We start from the raw sequence: 13,037 nt of genomic DNA, 5'->3' as shown, positions 1-13,037 counted from the left end.
AGTGACTGAATAACAACAGCAACACATTTACTCATTTACTCAGTATTGAATTAAATGGTAAACTTTTACTCCATTCTTAGGCCTTCGTTTGTTTTTTACTCATCATCCTGCTGTCACAGAGGCAATGACTTAAGTGCAGAAACACCCATACAGACAAGAGTTTTCACATCAATGCTCAAGTTACATCACTGGGCAATCACTGGAAAAGAACTATATCACAGCAGGTCACTGATTTGTGGGCTAAGCTTAGGAGAAAGAAATAAGGGAAAGGATCCTTAGAGATGGATTATATATCTTTTAGGAGAGAGAATCAAGTGTGTGCTTTTTAATTTGATTTTCTTATTCGACAGTTATTCACTGGGCCAGGTACAGTGTTAAATACAGGAAAAGCAATACATAAGATGCTGAGCCTGTTGTCAGAAGCTGAGGGTAAACAGGTGATTATGTTATGACTGCGCAGATGAGCTGACAGGTGATGGGAGAGAGGTAAAAATCCAGGGTGCTGTGAGACCCTAGAGCAGCACAGTCTTGGTGGGCAGAGAGAGCTTCTTTGAGGAAGTGTCACCTAGAAGAACCCTACGGGGCCTTCTTGGAACAGATTCCCCACCCCCATGTCCTCCACCTACCACTTGTCTGTAGAAAACTTCAGCCTCTTAGAACTTCTCACTTCTCTGAATTCCAAAGACTAAATTTAATCAGAGAAGTGAAAAAATGCAGAAAGAAAGGAAAACAGACAAGCAAGACAAAATAATAGCCCAGCCATTAAACAAAGTCAAGGACTTTTAGTTCAAGGACTATGAATAATATTCTGAGCCGTGTCCTTTGAGCTATTGTGCAGATGCTGAAACCCCCGGCAGGTGGGAGAAGTTAACTGTGTGCTCCCCACAAGCACGGAGACCTCCAGACTGGTTGGAACTAGAAGGTTGATGATGTCACCTCCCAGTTACCCCACCACTAACCAATCAGAAGAATGTTTACATGCTGATCCCGCACCCCACAATCCCCTCCCTCCTCCTGTTTTTAAAACATTTCCCTGAAAGCGATCAAGGATCAGTCTTTTAAGTACAACTGTCTTGACTCCTTCCCTGAAAGTGTTAGTCACTCAGTTGTGTTCGACTCTTTGCAACCCCATGGACTATATATTCTGCCATCTCCTCTGTCCATAGGATTCTCCAGGTAAGAATACTGGAGTGGGTAGCCAGTCCCTTCTGCAGGGGATTTTCCAGACCCAGGGATCGAACCCAGGTCTCCTGCATTGCAGGCAGCTTCTTTACCATCTGAGCCACCAGGGAAGCTGGTTCCTTGCAATAAAGGATGCACTTTCCTTCATCAAACCCAGAGTCAGTAGATTGGCTTTACTGTGTGCCAGCAAATAGAACCAAGTTTGGATTGCTAAATGGAAGTAAGCTGGTATCTGAAGGATGAGAAGGAGTTTGTTAGGCAAAAAGAGAGGTGCAAGTGGATGTTCTAAACAAATGGGACAGCAAAGTTCAGAGGTTGGAAGAAGAATTGTGAGAGCAACTGCTGCTGCTGCTGCTAAATCGCTTCAGTCGTGTCCGACTCTGTGCGACCCCATAGATGGCAGCCCACCAGGCTCTCCCGTCCCTGGGATTTTCCAGGCAAGAACACTGGAGTGGGTTGCCATTTCCTTCTCCAATGCAGGAAAGTGAAAAGTGAAAGTGAAGTCGTTCAGTCGTGTCCGATTCTTAGCGACCCCATGGACTGCAGCCTACCAGGCTCCTCCATCCATGGGGTTTTCCAGGCAAGAGTACTGGAGTGGGGTGCCATTGCCTTCTCCGGTGAGAGCAACTAGGTGTGGTCAAAGGGGAAGAAAGAAAATAAGGATTAGTTTTGGACTCAGTGAGGTTGAGATACTTTAGAAGCATCTAAGTAAAGATGCTCAAGAGAAAAATGGAGCAGACACTTGGGGAATGAGCACTGCATGATCTCAGGAAAACCTTCTAGGGGACTGGTCCAGGAGATGTCACAAGTCAGGCAGAGCTGGTGGGATGTGGCACATGGTAAATGTGGCATGTCTGCCGGCCAGATTCAGCTTCAGGATGGCCACTTTGAGACCCTGAAAAGAAATCAATTCATTGCATTTGCAGATGAAGAAACTTGACAACCATGGTTCAGTGACTTGCCCGGTGACTCATCTTTGGTTATTGTCAAAGCAGAGAGAAAACACACATGAGTCCTGAGTGCTTTCCCATGCTCCACCCTGCTTCAGTTTAGAATAGGCATTCACAACCCCCAGTTTGGTGCCAGGTTTCAGGTGAGGTGAGGAAGACCGGATACTCATTTATCTGCCAGGATAAAGTCATGAAAATTCTCCATGCTGTAACTGATCCACTTTGCTTATGCCTGAAACTAACACAACATTGTAAATCAACTATACCCCAATAATTTTTTTTTTTTTTAGTAGAGAATACAATTCACATGAGCCTATCTAGGAAGCAGAAACAGACTCACAGACATAGAGAACAGACTTGTGGTTGCTAAGGGGGAGGAAAGGTTGGGGAGGGATGAAGTGGGGATTTGGGGTTAGCAGATGCAAACTATTGTGTATAGAATGGATAAACAACAAGGTCCTATTATATAGCACAGGGATCTATATTCAATATCCTGTGATAAGCCATAACAAAAAGGAACCAGGAAAAGAGTATATATATATATATATATATATATATATATATATATATTGAGTCACTTTTCTGTACAGCAGAAATTAAACACAACTTTGTAAATCACCTAAACTTCGATAGAATTAAAAAAATAAAACCCACTCTCCATGCTGTACAGAAGAAATAAGGCTTTTCATGCACTTTTTTCTCTTTCTTTTGTGAACAGAGGACAGTGTGTGTGCTTTTCCTCCACTTGGTACAAATGGTATACTCATACCCCTGATTCACAGAACATTCCAGAGTCTCCCAGAAACCTCTGGAATCCTTTGATAACACAGACCTCACATTAGAGAGTAACATTCCCACTCAACTCAGCTAGCACTTTTGGGGCTGCTGCTGCTGCTGCTGCTAAGTTGATTCAGTTGTGTCCGATTCTGTGCAACCCCATAGATGTCAGCCCACCAGGCTCCCCTGTCCCTGGGATTCTCCAGGCAAGAGCACTGGAGTGGGTTGCATTTCCTTCTCCAATGTGTGAAAGTGAAAAGTGAAAGTGAAGTCTCTCAGTCGTGTCCGACTCTTTGCGACTCCATGGACTGCAGCCTACCAGGCTCCTCCGCCCATGGGATTTTCCAGGTAAGAGTACTGGAGTGGGTTGCCATTGCCTTCTCCTACTTTGGGGGCTAGCACTGGGCAAATGGGCTTCCCAGATGGTGCTAGTGGTAAAGAATCCATCTACCAATGCAGGAGACTTAAAAGATGTGGGTTCGATCCCTGGGTCTGGAAGGTCCCCTGGCGAAGGGCATGGCAACCCACTCTAGGATTCTTGCCTGGAGAGTCCCTTGGACAGAGGAGCCTGGTAGGCTACAGTCCATAGGGTCACAAATAGTCGGACACGACTGAAGCAACTTGGCACGCACACACTCTGCAAAAACTGTTTTTAGTTTCTTTTCATTGGGAATGTAAGAAGTTGAGGGTGACTGGCTGCTTCATATTAGGGCACAAATAATACCAAACTTGTCTTTTACATCTTGAGGAACATCTTAAAACTCTTCACAAGCCACCAAAGCTTTGGGGGAAAACAACAAACAGTTTTCTCTCAAAGCTTGCCAAGCATAGCCGGGCCCCTTGCGTCCTCCGAGGCGGGGGCAGGCCTCCAGAGCTTTGAGGGCCTAGAGAAACATGAATGGACACAGTAAATTCCTTCATTCTTTCATGTTTTGAATAACAAAGATTTTACTGTATGGCGTTGCCAGATCTGGTTCTCCTTTAAAAAATTCTTTAAACTGAATTTCCTTTTGGCCTCAGGCAGGACAAGCCCATTTCATTCACTGCCTTGGGCACAGGAAGTGACACACCTTTGTCTCTTTTTGAGTACTCTGTGCAGAGAGGCCAATACTAGGATAGCGTTTGGAGAAAAGAGTTTCACTCAGAGATCAATCAGAAAGAAGACAGTAGGTAAAGCCCTCAAGTCTGTCTCCTGGATCCAGGGTGCAGTGTGAGATGTAAGGAGTTGGGGGGAATTTCAAACTTGGAAGCTGGTTGCTGGTCTTGAATTAGTCCACACAAGCTATTCCTGCTGCTGGAGTCAAATTTTCCTTACTGAAGAACTTCTTGTTTGCTATGGAGAAGGAAATGGCAACCCACTCCAGTGTTCTTGCCTGGAGAATCCCAGGGACAGGGGAGCCTGGTGGGCTGCCGTCTCTGGGGTCGCACAGAGTCGGACACGACTGAAGCGACTTAGCAGCAGCAGCAGCAAGGGGTTCTGGAGGCAGCATTTCTATTCTTTAGGCTCTGCAGATGGAGGGTTCTTGGTTCCAGGTCATCCTGGCAGCATGGGTTCCCTTCGTGCATGTGCGCAATGCTGTCTCTAAAAACCATTCAAGGTTTGATTAATCAGCCTAAGGAGGCAAAACCAGTTAAAACTGGCCAGTGTTTTACACATTAATTTACTGCCCTGCTTCCCTTTCCTTGCTTTTTTCCCCTCTTCTTGTTTCTATTTCTAGCTTCCCCTTTCTTGCTTTTTTCCCACTTTCTTATCTTGCTTCTTGACTCTTTTTCTTTAAAAATTTTTTATTGTAATATTATGAATTTACAATATTATATTAATTTCAGCTGTACAACATTGTGATTCCATATTTTAAAAGATTTATACTCCATAGAGATCTCTTCAAGAAAATTAGAGATACCAAGGGAACATTTCATGCAAAGATGGGCACAATAAAGGACAGAAATGGTATAGACCTAACAGAAGCAGAAGATATTAAGAAGAGGTGGCAAGAATACACAGAAGAGCTGTACAGAAAAGATCTTCACGACCCAGAAAATCACGATGATGTGATCACTCACCTAGAGCCAGACATCCTGGAATGTGAAGTCAAGTGGGCCTTAGGAAGCATCACTTTGAACAAAGCTAGTGGGGGTGATAGAATTCCAGTTGAGCTATTTCAAATCCTGAAAGATGATGTTGTGAAAGTGCTGCACTCAATATGCCAGCAAATTTGGAAAACTCAGCAGTGGCCACAGGACTGGAAAAGGTCAGTTTTCATTCCAATCCCAAAGAAAGGCAATGCCAAAGAATGCTCAAACTACCGCACAATTGCACTCATCTCACATGCTAGTAAAGTAAGGCTCAAAATTCTCCAAGCCAGGCTTCAGCAATATGTGAATCGTGAACTTCCTGATGTTCAAGCTGGTTTTCAAAAAGGCAGAGGAACCAGAGATCAAATTGCCAACATCCACTGGATCATCAAAAAAGCCAGGGAGTTCCAGAAAAACATCTATTTCTGCTTTATTGACTATGGCAAAGCCTTTGACTGTGTGGATCACAATAAACTGTGGAAAATTCTGAAAGAGATGGGAGTACCAGACCACCTGACCTGCCTCTTGAGAAACCTGTTTGCAAATCAGGAAGCAACAGTTAGAACTGGACATGGAACAACAGACTGGTTCCAAATAGGAAAAGGAGTACATCAAGGCTGTATATTGTCACCCTTCTTATTTAACTTATATGCAGAGTACATCATGAGAAACACTGGGCTGGAGGAAGCACAAGCTGGAACCAAGATTGCCAGGAGAAATATCAATAACCTCAGATATGCAGATGACACCACCCTTATGGCAGAAAGTGAAGAAGAACTAAAGAGCCTCTTGATGAAAGTGAAAGAGGAGAGTGAAAAGTTGGCTTAAAGCTCAACATTCAGAAAACTAAGATCATGGCATCTGGTCCTATCACTTCATGGGAAATAGATGGGGAAACAGTGGAAACAGTGGCTGACTTTATTTTGGGGGGCTCCAAAATCATTGCAGATGGTGATTGCTGCCATGAAATTAAAAGACGCTTCCTCCTTGGAAGGAAAGTTATGACCAACCTAGATAGCATATTCAAAAGCAGAGACATTACTTTGCCAACAAAGGTCCGTCTCTTCAAGGCTATGGTTTTTCCAGTAGTCATGTATGGATGTGAGAGTTGGACTGTGAAGAAAGCTGAGCACCAAAGAATTGATGCTTTTGAACTGTGGTATTGGAGAAGACTCTTGAGAGTCCCTTGGACTGCAAGGAGATCCAATCAGTCCATCCTAAAGGAGATCAGTCCTGAGTGTTCATTGGAAGGACTGATGTTGAAGCTGAAACTCCAATAGTTTGGCCACCTGATGTGAAGAGCTGACTCACTTGAAAAGACCCTAATGCTGGGAAAGATTGAGGGCAGGAGGAGAAGGGGATGACAGAGAATGAGATGGTTGGATGGCATCACTGACTTGATGGACATGGGTTTGGGTGTACTCTGGGAGTTGGTGATGGACAGGGAGGCCTGGCGTGCTGTGGTTCATGGGGCCACAAAGAGTCGGACACGACTGAGCGACTGAACTGAACTGAACTGATACTCCATTTAAAGTTACTATAAAATATTGGCTATATTCCCTGTGCTGTACCATATACCCTTGTTGCTTATTTATTTTATACATAGTAGTTTGTACCTATTTATCCCCTGCCACATGCTGCCCCACCTCACTTTCCTCTCCACACTAGTAAACACTAGTTTATTCTCTTTATTCCTGGAAAACTGGGGCTCAGAATTTCCTGTCTAAAATAGGAAATTCTTCATATTTCAGCCCGGAAACTTGGGGCACAGATAAAAATATGGGAAATACATTTACACAGTTAACACATTTTGAATTGTTTTTGAAGAAATCATCAAAATTTTTATATGTCTTATGGTACTCATTATCAGAGTACTCCTTATGAGAACGAGTATCAGAGGTACTCACTATCAGAACGTGGACTTGGTAAAACGTGACTTTCGCATGGCTTTCTTGTCCATATTTATCTTGTTGGTAGATTCATTGGCTTCTTTTGACTAATTAGTTCTTTCTGAAGCAAAGATTAAAATGGTATATCTAGTTCATGTGGTTTTTAATAATTTCATGCAAAGTAATTTATCAGTTGATGTTTCTATTGTATATAATTTCCCATTTTCATTTTGTCACTTTTTTCTTCTTGTTGTTTGTAGCTATACATCAAATTTTTTTTAAATTGCAGTAGAGTCTGTATTTGTGTTGCAATACAACATAGTGATTCAATATTTTTATGGCATAGGGTTTATTTAAATATTACCAAGTTGTGAGCTGTTTGGAGATGAATTGCTTGTGGGTATCTTGGTTTGCAAATATTTCTTTGCTTTCTGGGTTGCTTTCTTTCATTCCTTAAGGCCCTTCTTTTGGGCACCTGCTTTGAAACTGAAGTAGGTCATGTTTTCCTGGTTTTGGGTTTATTTCCCATTGCTCTATGAGATTGATTCAAAAAGACCTTGCAATAATGTCATCCAAACTCAAAAAGACCTTGTAGTTTATATCATCACATGTCCTACCTATGTTTTCCTTAAGACTTTCATAGACCCCCTCCTGACCTTTAGAAATTTATTAATTGGAGTTAATTCTGTGTATGGTGTTAGAATGTTCTAACCTCATTCTCATTTTCTTTGTTTTAATAACCCTCACAAGATCCTTCAGAGTGTCTCTTACCAATGTATATCCCCAGCATCAGGAGAGGAATATTCCCTTTTCTCCACACCTTCTCCATCAGTTAGTGTTTGTGAAGTTTCTGACAATGGCCATTCTGAGTGCTGTGAGGTGATTTCTGCTGAAACTTCCTGTGGTTTCAATTTGCACTTCTAATATTTAGCGAAATTGACCTCTTTTCATGTGGTTTATTTTCAAGGGTGAGTTCATGTTACGTCTCGAGGAGGCGTCTTATAACTCAGCCCTGTTTTGAATTCTTTTCTCATAACCACCCCTAGGACGTTTGTTGAGATCAGCTGTTTTTGACTTACAGACCCTTTGGCCTTGAGAATACTCAGTGCCCGTCAGCACACTTGCTCCTTGGAAGAAAAGCTATGACCAACCTAGACAGCATATTAAAAAGCAGAAATATTACCTTGCCAACAAAGGTCCATCTAGTCAAGGCTATGGTTTTCCAGTGGTCATGTATGGATGTGAGAGTTGGACTGTGAAGAAAGCTGAGCACCAAAGAACTGATGCTTTTGAAATGTGGTGTTGGAGAAGACTCTTGAGAGTCCTTTGGACTGCAAAGAGATCCAACCAGTTCATCTAAAGGAAATCAGTCCTGAATATTCATTGGAAGGACTGATGTTGAAGCTGAACCTCCAATACTTTGGCCACTTGATGAGAAGAGCTGACTCACTGAAAAAGACCCTGATGCTGGGAAAGATTGAAGGCAGGAGTAAGGAGTGACAGAGGATGAGATGGTTGGATGGCATCACCGACTCGAGGGATATGAGTTTGAGTAGGCTCCGGGAGTTGCTGATGGACAGGGAAGCCTGGTGTGCTGCAGTCCATGGGGCCGAAAAGAGTTGGATACCACTGAGCAACTGAACTGAACTGAACTGGATCAGCACAGCTTTTCAAGATGTCATTACAGAAAATGGCCACAAAGCAGCAGCATTATTTAACCTGATACATTCCCCTCCCCCCACCCACCCCCCGACCCTCCATCGCCCGTCATTTCTGTGTGCTTTTACATTGGAATAGAGGTGATTTCTTTCTTTCTTTCTTTTTTTTTTTTTCCCATGGGGATGGTCTGCTGGTAGGGATTGGGGGTAGGAGGAGAAGGGGATGACAGAGGATGAGATGGCTGGATGGCATCACCGACTTGACAGACTCGAGTTTGAGTGAACTCCGGGAGTTGGTGATGGACAGGGAGGCCTGCTGCTGCTGCTGCTGCTGCTGCTAAGTCGCTTCAGTTGTGTCTGACTCTGTGTGACCCCATAGATGGCAGCCCACCAGGATCTGCCTGGCGTGTTGCAATTATTCATAGGGTCACACAGAGTCGGACACGACTGAGTGACTGAACTGAACTGAACTGAGAGGTGATTTCTGATTTTATGTGTGTTTCAGGTGTACATGAACTTGATTCATTAATGCATGAACAATTATCTATTCTCTTTCAAGTTCTTGTTCCCATCTAGGTGATTACAGTGTGTTCAGTAAACTTCTACCTGCTATTCAGTAGGTCGTTTTCCATCACCTATTAGATACATGTATGTGTGTCTACGTGAATTCAAATCTCTTAATTTACTTTGCCTGTATCTAGAGATTGATGGAGAAGGCAATGGCACACCACTCCAGTACTCTTGCCTGGAAAATCCCATGGATGGAGGAGCCTGGTGGGCTGTAGTCCATGGGGTCGCTAAGAGTCGGACACGACTGAGCGACTTCACTTTCACTTTTCACTTTCATGCATTGGAGAAGGAAATGGCAACCCACTCCAGTGTTCTTGCCTGGAGAATCCCAGGGATAGGGGAGCCTGGTGGGCTGCCGTCTATGGGGTCGCGCAGAGTTGGGCACGACTGAAGTGACTTAGCAGCAGCAGCAGCAGAGATTGAGGGCTCCTGCAGAGGGCAAGAGGCACTCCAGAAACATCGTGAGGTCACACTGCCTGCCACATCCTCCCAGGACTCTGAGCCCCACAACAATCCAGCCTTGGGGGACCCAGGCCTGCGGTCTCCAGAGATGTGATTCCAGTCAAAGTAACCATGGGATGAGGGGAATAGAGTCAGCATATGTTCTATACTTATTGTGTTTATACAGTTATTTGAACTTGAGTATATACGGGGGAGCCTGGTGGGCTGCCGTCTATGGGGTCGCACAGAGTTGGACATGACTGAAGCGACTTAGCAGCAGCAGCAGCATATAGGTGAATTACAAGGCAGTGGGTGTTTTGTTTTTTGCTTTTTTCAATTCATAGCCACTCCATTCACTTACACATAGATGTGTATATGCTGTATTTCAGGCACTGTTCCTGTATTGATTATTACAGAAATTGGAGTATCATTCCTAGTGTTACCCAGTGGGTCCTTGTGATTTGTTTTCTAAATAGTAGTATGCACATGTTAGTCAAGTAGCTCATTTTCATGTGCCCAACACCTTTTTTCTCTGCTAACAGTAAGTGAGAAGAGTTTTTCCCAAGTCTGTGAACTATTAATCTTGGCTTAAGGAGCTCATATGTATCCATTTTTAGGTTCCACCTAGAAGTGACGTCATATTTGTCGCTGCCTGTCTCTTACGCCACTTGCTATGATCATCTCTGTCTTCTTGCCTGTGCCTGAGCTTGACATTGTTTCATTGCTCCTTATGGCTGATTAATCTACCATTGTGTGTATAGAACCCATTTTCTTTATTCATTTATGTGTCCTTGTACACTTAATTTGCAGCCATGTCCTTGCTATGGAAACTGGTCTGGCAGGGATGGCATGGCTACCCTTTGTCTTTGAAAATGTTGCTTTTCCCTGACTGTATGCCCAGGCATGTGAATGCTATTTCCTAAGGCACTTCCATGTTTTGTTTCTAACCATCCTCCATGTTGTTCTTTCTAGTGAGTGAAACAATGGACATTTTTAGTAATCCCATTCAAATTAATCTCTTGATGGGAATTCTGTTCCTGAAACTTCCCCATTTTTATTTTGCTAACCTTCATTCTTGATTATTGCTTTTGTTTGTAGGTATCCATCACTCCTTTTCAACTGGGGTACAGTTGATTCACATTACTGTATTTGCTTTGGGATACAACAGAATGATTCAATATTTTAATGGAATGCAAATGCCAAGTTGTTTCAGTTGTGTCCAACTCTTTGCAGCCCCATGGGTGGTAGTCCACCAGGCTCCTCTGTCTATGGGATTTTCCAGGCAAGAATACTGGAGTGGGTTTCCATTTCCTTCTCCATTTAATGGAATATCTACCATTTAAAGCTATATGTCAAGGCTGTATATTGTCACTCTGCTTATTTAACTTATATGCAAAGTACATCAGGAAAAATGCCAGCTTGGATGAAGCACAAGCTGGCATCAAGATTGCCAGAAGAAATATCAATAACCTCAGATATGTAGATGAAACCACCCTTATGGCTGAAAGTGAAGAAGAACTAAGAGCCTCTTGATTAAAGTGAAAGAGGAGAGTGAAAAAGTTGGCTTAAAATTCAACATTCAGAAAAGTAAGATCATGGTATCCGGTCCCATAGCAAATAGATGGGAAAACAATGGAAACAATGAGAGACTTTATTTTTGGGGGCTCCAAAATCATTGCAGATGGTGACTGCAGCCATGAAATTAAAAGACACTTGCTCCTTGGAAGAAAAGCTGTGACCAACCTAGACAGCATATTAAAAAGCAGAGACATTATTTTACCAACAAAGGTCTATCTAGTCGAAGCTGTGGTTTTTCCAGTAGTCATGTATGGATGTGATAGTTGGACTATAAAGAAAGCCGAGCACCAAAGAATTGATGCTTTTGAACTGTGGTATTGGAGAAGACTCTTGAGAGTCCCTTGGACTGCAAGGAGATCAAACCAGTCAATCCTAAAAGAAATGAGTCCTGAATATTTATTGGAAGGACTGATGCTGAAGCTGAAACTCCAGTACTTTGGCCACCTGATGCAAAGAACTGACTCCTTGGAAAAGACCCTGATGCTGGGAAAGATTGAAGGCAGAAGTAAGGAGTGGCAGAGGATGAGATGGTTGGATGGCGTCACTGACGTGATGGACTTGAGTTTGAATAGGCAGGCTCCGGGAGTTGGTAATGGACGGGGAAGCCTGGTGTGCTGCAGTCCATGGGCTTGTAAAAGTCAGACATGACTGAGCAACTGAACTGAACTGAAAGATGTTATAACATCTTGGCTATATTTCTCTCTGATGCATACTATATCCTATTTTCTTCTTACATTATACATAGTAATCTTTGTCTCAATTTTTACTTCAATCTGGCAACACCCACAACCAAATCCCCACAGGCATCCATTTTCTGGATTTGTGAGTCTCTTTCTGCTTCATAGATAAGTCCATTTATGTCTTATTTTAGATGGAACTTAAATGTGATTTCTTATGGCAATTTTCTCTGTGTTTCTGACAACCTAGCCTTAGATGAGAATATGTAAATATATTTTTCTGAGAAGAGTGTAATTTTGGGGAATAGTATAATGTCAAATAGAAGTTTATTCTCTAGATCTATGAGTCTGTTTCTGTTTTGTTATATTATTTATATTATAATATTTGTTTGTTTTACTTTTTCAATTCCACATATGAATGATAAGGTACAGGTTTGTTTTTCTCTGTCTGACTTTTATTTCACTAAGCATAATACCCTGTATGTCTATCCATGTTGCTGAAAATGACATTATTTCATTCTTCTTAATTGCTGAGTAATATTCCATTATATGTATACACACACACACACACACACACACACACACACTCATCTTTATCCATTCATCTGTCCATGAACACTTAGATTGTTTCCATACTTTGGTTTTTGTAAGTAATGCTGCTATGAACATTGGGGTGCATGCATCTTTTCAAATTAGTGTTTGCTTCTCTAGTCTTGCTTCTTTTTCTTGGTTCCTTTTCCCCTCCTTTTCTGTATCACTTTTCTCATTTCTCTTTTGTTGTTTCCGATGATGGCTGGGCAACTTCAGTGGCCATTACACTGCTTTCCCTGGTGCTTACCCATCCTACAGCAGTCTGGGGTTCTCTGCTCTGTTATATCAAGAAAGAAAAGCTATGACCATGAAGGTAGGGGCTGGCGAATGTGTTTCTGGCTGAAAATCTGTCAAGGAAAAAGGCCTTTTTGGTATGTGAAGAGGGGGCTGGAGATGTACATCAAGGGATCATCTCATGATTGAAAAGTGAGTTTGGTCCTCTCAGTCCGACGCCTCTAACTTCACAGCGATGAAGTCACTTTATTCTCAATGACATTCTCAGGCTGTGGTTCTTTCCTCTTCTCGAGGCAGAATTAATTGCTTCTTCATCTTTGATGCCTTTGCTTTCATGTATTCTTGTGTTGGGGCACTATCACCTCGGAATAGAATTGGTTGTCTGGGGTCTGCTTCTTCCCTTCCACAGTTGAGCAT

This window comes from Bos grunniens, chromosome 2 (genome assembly GCF_055505025.1).
Source record: "Bos grunniens cultivar Pamir isolate PY7600 chromosome 2, Bosgru_T2T1.0, whole genome shotgun sequence".
Classification (NCBI taxonomy): Eukaryota; Metazoa; Chordata; class Mammalia; order Artiodactyla; family Bovidae; genus Bos; species Bos grunniens.
The sequence above is the reverse complement of the archived record's forward strand: the minus strand, read 5'-3'. Positions refer to the sequence as shown.